The sequence below is a fragment of the Stegastes partitus genome, unplaced genomic scaffold (genome assembly GCF_000690725.1).
Source record: "Stegastes partitus isolate 25-593 unplaced genomic scaffold, Stegastes_partitus-1.0.2 Scaffold615, whole genome shotgun sequence".
NCBI lineage: Eukaryota > Metazoa > Chordata > Actinopteri > Pomacentridae > Stegastes > Stegastes partitus.
In genome coordinates this window covers 192,893-199,401 of record NW_007578346.1, presented here as the reverse complement: position 1 = coordinate 199,401, position 6,509 = coordinate 192,893, and positions in this window count along the sequence as shown.

Genomic DNA, 6,509 nt, shown 5'->3' with positions numbered 1-6,509 from the left:
AAGACAAACCTCCAGTTCATTTTACAATCACCTTATTAGCTACATTTCCCAATGAAGCCATCTGTGATGAAGTACAAGTACAAACTTTGCAGGTGTCATCTCCCTTAGATACAACAGAACTTCAAAAGGTTCTCAGCCTTATCAGAAAACATCAGAGGAGAAAAATTGTTCTTGCTTTATTTTTCAACATAGTCTCCTTTAACTTCAATGTGCTTGGTCCATTGATGTTCAAGCTTTGCTGTCGTGTTGCAGAAGAAGGTCTCATCTTGAGCCTCCAGATTCTCCTCGCAGCACAATGACTTCATCATCGTTCTGAAGATGGCGATGACGCGAGTTGGATTTCAGTTTCAGATAGACGTCAGGTGGTGCAGGTCAGGTGAGTAAGATGCATGAAGTAACAGTTCAAAGCCACATTTGGCTGCTTCTGCCGCCCATGCACGTCCTCGAGCAACAGCATGGCAACTTGAAACTTTCCTCTTCTTTTTTCTTTGATTACTTAAAACATTTACGTTTTTTGTGGGCAGTGATCTAAGGAGTTACAGCCCTTGTTTCTGGGTGAGGCAGAGAACTTTTTGAAGTACTCTTGTAGGGTGGGACTCGTCAGCTTGCTGACGTAAGAAATAGATCTTTCTAACATGTGATTAACATTTTGAAAGAGTGCATTTTAACCCAAATGATGATTCTCCCCACCCCAAATCTAACAAAGTGGTGCAAAAACCCAAATAAAACAAAAGTATGGTGGGAGTGAACACAAAACTAAACTCCAAAAATATTTTAAACCACACAAAATAATGTTGGGACTCAAAAAAAAAAAAAAATTACAGTTTGCATAAATCTTTTTAAGCTATTCTTCTAATAAAATTATATTCAATAAGAAAACTACACTGAGTTTCATTAAGTTACCTCAACTTGAATTTAGTTTAAATCAACTGAAAGAAATTTGAGTTTAAATTAGGCACAACAGTAAATTGATGCAATTACCAACATTATTATATCAATCCAATCCATCAACAATAATATTTGCAACTTAAAAGCTTTATGTAATTAAGTAAATTAGATTCCTCAACTTGTAACTGTGCATTTATTTAAGTGGTGGAAATAACTTGAATTACTTTATAGAGTGTAGGTGTCCCCAGATGGCACAGAAACTCCAGTCTCCTGGGTTACAGTCCTGTCATCTGTGTCCACACCACTCATCCACCTGTGTATAGAGGTTACGCTTTCAGACTGGAAACACTCCTATATGTTGTTTTGTAACACTTAAGGCCAGTTCATGGTTTGTGCATGATCAATGAGGACTTTGTAGGTGGACAAGGTAAACACTCGTATCTATTCAAGCATGAAATAGATGTGCATTGATATGTAGAGAGCGGCATCGCTCTTAATATCAAAAACAGAAAAGTCCACCCATGGATGTTTTTTCTGAAAAGCTGGCTATGACTTCTTACAAGATATAGCAGTTAGATAAACATTGGGTTGTAGCACCAAGTTAATTTGATTATTCTGAGGTGCGTCTAGCAAGGTAGGTGAACATAGCACAGGATTTCTGGAGAAATTGGGACTTATATTGGACGTATCCAAGTGGTAACCTTCACAGCCCAAAGAAATGGAGCCAACACAGAGCTTCTAAAAATTGCAGTTCCACAAACGGCCACTTGAGGCTGCCTCCAAAACAATCCTCGTAGACACCCATGTTAAAATGAAAATGTTTCCAGAAAGTTACGAAAACAGTTTTTGTCTGTATAGCTAATTTCTACATTTATAACAACTCAATAGGTGTGATTTTTTTTTTTAATGTAACTCATTAATTTAAATTGCATTGAGGTTTTAAAGTTATGCATAATTAGGGGTGTGACAAGTTTGTACTGTAATAGGACAATCCATGGCCCACCTTCGCTCCACTCATTTTTAGATCAGCCAGGAGTTCGGTGGAGTCAGGTGCCACCAAGATAGCGACAGCCATAACTCTGAGCCTTAAAACCACTGTTCAGAAAACCTCTGGGTAACGTTACACAGAGTCCATCTTTATATACGGTCTGGTATCAAAATGTAATGACGTGAGCAATAAGGTAGTTTAGGCTGGAGAATTTGTTGCAGTAAAGCCTTTACCTGATGCTGGCAGTAGATAAAAACGTCCAATGAAATTATGACAATGAATCCTTAGGAGAGCAGTGTCGGCAGTAAATTTCAATTCATTCTGAAAATAAGGGCTCTGGAGGCAGAGTCATCCATCACCAAAGATTCATCCCTTTGAGACCCTGTCTGTGTCACGTCTGTACCAAATTTCCTTGCAATCTATCTGATAGATGGAGATGTTCCGTTCTGGACCAAAGTGACGAACTGATCAAGCAAGACAACAAAACTGGCAACGGCAGGCACGTCAAAAACACTGATACTTACTATCACTGCAAGTTTTCCTCTGTCTTTACAGTGAATAATAAGAGCAAAAAATGTGGCTCCAGGCATCTGCTAAATAGATCTGTGGTCACTTTCACTTCAGTACTAGGAATTGTGGTGTGTGTGTGTGTAAGCTTCATATTAGGAAATATTTTTAAAGAGAAATTGAAAAATAGCTGTGGTTTCAAACTGTGTCCGCCTTGCCTGTGTGCAGTTTTATCTTGCCAGTGCACTTTAAAGTGCGAGTTTTCACACTTTGAAACACTTTTATTTTGTAACCATTTTACTTCGGGTTAAGCTGGGGCACTTGAAAGAAAATACGCACTTTGCAAAATGTACAACAAAGAACTGCATTTTAGTTAGACCAACTGTAAGGTTTTAAAGGCGTTAGAACAGCTTGCCTTGCTGAATTTTAAGCGCTCCTTTGAAAGCTCAGTCTGCTCCTTCTTTTCAGTGAAGTCCGTGCTTCTTCATTTGTGGTTTTTGTTGGTCACATGATGTATATTTTTCCGTCTCCGTCCATTTATTTCCATTACTGCGTGACAGATTTATAGAGGCAGGATGCCAGACAGCTTTTAAAATAACTCAGACGTAAGAGCCTAGCAGCGAAAACTTTAAACCGTCCGGCCTCACGCTCTGATTGACAATCTGATTGATTACATGCTGTTTACTGCCCACAAACACACACACACACATACACTTTATGTCGTGCTAAAATTCTCAAATGCCAGTGGCCATACTGTCTCTCTGTTTCAGTCCCCTGCTGGATTTGTGCTTCATTAAAAGAGAGCCTTGGTTGCCATGGAAACATCTACCAGAAAGGGTAAACTGGTAATGTACTCATCTCTCTGCATTGTCGGTAGATTGTCAACGTGAACCGTACCTCCTACAGCATCAGCGCTGGAACTGTTCTCTGTGATGCTGAGAGACATTTACTTGTTTGACAGTTTCTCAGCTTCACCGTTGCGACTTTCTCGTATGAACCGAGTACTTCAGGACTTAAAATGCTCACAAGAAAATTATACCGAATACATTGCCCGGGTAGATCTCTCTCACCAGACGAGTCTGTCTGAGGAAGCCCAGACTGGACGGCTCTGTGCCAGTAAAGGCAGCGGATCAAAGGCGAGCTCTCACTTCACGGCCTTTTCATGCAGCCCACTTTGCAAAGTCAGCCCATTTGTTTCCCATTGAACATCAGAGGAGAGTGGTGGCACTCATTATTACAGGGAACTCTTTTGTTTCTTCTTCTGCTTATTATTATTATTATTATTATTATTATTATTATTATTATTGTTGTTGTTGTTGTTGTTGTGTTCAAAATTTCATTAGCATTAACACAGCTCATGGAAGATGTAAAAGCACATTGACGTAAGTTCTCTGTGTCTCTCTGTGCATCAGTTACATACTTAAGATTATCTTGTCATGAAAAGAGTCCCTTCATGCCTCAATTTAGATGTAACTCTACGCCATCACTTGACTTGCAATGTGCAGATCTATGAGGACCCCGCCTCTTTCTCCACCCACTCACTGCAGCTCAGCACACCAGCTCACCTGCAACTCTGCCTCAACACTGTACTGTTACGAATAAAACTCCAGAAATTTGAACCTGTGTATTTGTTTAAACATCATGTCAACATCACATGACCTCAGCATATTAAATAAAATAAAAAACGATACAGAGATGTTAACAAGGTAAAATAAACTTGATTTTCACTGCAGGTGGTTTTTAAAGCTGGGGTAGGCAGTATTTTTTTGGTGTCACTCAGCGCCAATTCTATATTAACCTTTCAGCATATTTTAATTCAGCTGGCCTGAGAGGAAACTATATTTGTGGCCCTCCCCTCATTTCTGTTTTCAGGCTTTTAGAAATCTGGCCCGTAATGGGAGACTTCAACCAATCCCAAGTCTGCAGTGGAAGTAGGGTTTCACGGTGCAATGGTTTAAATGAAAGTCTATAATTTAGGGAAGGGTTGTTTAAACTATGTGGGAAACTGTAAGTGAAATTTGACTTTTAGCTGTTTGAAGCTCGTGCCTGTGTTTGTCTTAGAGGATTAGGGCAGAGAGAAGAAAGATAAGGGCTGCAGGTAGGGCCTTAATTTGAAGCTTTTTACATGGTTTCCCTTTCTCAGATTCCTGCCTACTGCAGCTTTATGCACAGTACTTGAGTATACTACTTTAGACTATTGTATACTCAACTATTACTTCTCAACAGTGAAAGACGTTTTGTGTATTGTGTTACATAGCATTGCACTGCAAACAAAGAACTCTGTCTCCTCTTCCACTCCCACTCTACCTCTGCAAAAAACTGATGTAGTTTCTATACTTTCAGTACAGCCATACCAGCCCACTTGTTATTATACTTTACACTACTACTCCTTTGCATTTCATATGTTATACATTTACTCCACTGGATCTGTTTAACATTCACACTTACTAGAACCTGAGACTAATATCAAAATACATGATCAGCTAATTAAATATGTTGTAGGTGAAGCTCTGTTTTTCTTCCTACAGTCCAAAGGTGTGTAGTTGAGGTAAACTGCTATAAAAGTGAAAGTAGGTGTGACTGTAATTTGTGTGTATGTATGTGTCAGCTCTTTGCCGACCTTTTGACCTACAAACCATGTGTCCCTTTTCCCATCAAATGTAGGTTAATACAGTTCTATAGATTATTTTTTCACACTCGATAATAGGCTTTCCTGCTGAATGACTACTTCTGCTTTACACATTTATGTATATTTTGCTGGTGATACTTATGTTACTACGCTTACTTACTAAAGCTGTAGTATGCAATTCTAAAACAACACATTTTTTGTTTTCAAATTTGTCCTCACAGAATACTAACTGAAATGACTCAAACTAATCCACACAACACTGTTCCATTTGTGTCTTGTGTACGTTCATGCTCGAGGACAATATTTTTCCAGAATCACAGAATCCACCTTTCATAAATATAAAATGCTGGACTTTCACTTGCAAAGGAGTGTTTTTACCATGCAGCAGGGGTTACGAACGCTCTCTCCAGTGTTCATCATCTCCTATTAGTGTATTGCAGTTTGTTTGTCCTGTCCTGCAGACACACAGTTGATAGTAGCTTTGAAGTTATGACAGCAAGAGAACCAAATGCCCTCACATTACAAAGGGAACATTTATGGAGATGCTGACGCTGGAGATTTTATCAAACTTGAATTCCTGAAGCGAAACCAAGAGCTCACATGCAAAGGCCGGGGAGACTGAACTGTGCTCAAGGATAATATTCTGTTTGAATTTCATATTTTGGGCAAAAACTCGAAGCGCTGCAAACAAACAAAGGTACTGTGGACTCACTTTTATGCTTTTCTGTCTCAGGGCAACAGCGCTGTTTGTTTCCATCTATGCTCGCACAGCCTACACACCAACACACTCCACTTCACATCAGGTCAAAGAAGTACGCGGCTTTATTGGCAGGATCAAAGTAGCCCAGCTTGTTGTTATTACTGGCATATCTTTTGTGCAACTGCATTATTTGCAGCAGAGAGTTGACATTGCACACAGACACGCGCATGCAAATGCGCACAGCGTTGAAGACATAAGCGAGCCTTGGGCAGAGGGAGGGCAGGCTGATGCCATCTGGTGTCCAGGGTCCATGCTGGGCAGCACCGAGCTCCACACCTGGGATGACGGTGACGCCTGCAACTGTTGTCGGACCACCGACTGCACACCCACCTGCCCTCACACACCAACACGGCTTCATCTCGGCTCACAAAAAGTGATTCATAACTGAGGCCCACCCTGAGAACATTTTTACACATTTTTTTACGTAAGCAGTCTGTTATGTTCAATGGCTTTGAGGTATTTTGCAGTTAAGGGTTTCCCAGGTAGTGTGCCGTCTTCATGCAGCATTTTCTAAAACGAAATAACTTGTTTCTTGCATTCAGCTGGTTAAAAAAAGACGGTAACATTTAAGTCAGATTTCCTCAAAAATGAAATCTTGCTGCCTTAAGTGTGAAAGTGTCACAACTACTTCTAAACTTCCCTCTGTATGACTGCTGAATGTGTAAAATTGAGGTAATTCAGACACCAGAGTCTGATATCGATGCACTCCGTTAATGATTACCTGACCTGACTTCATG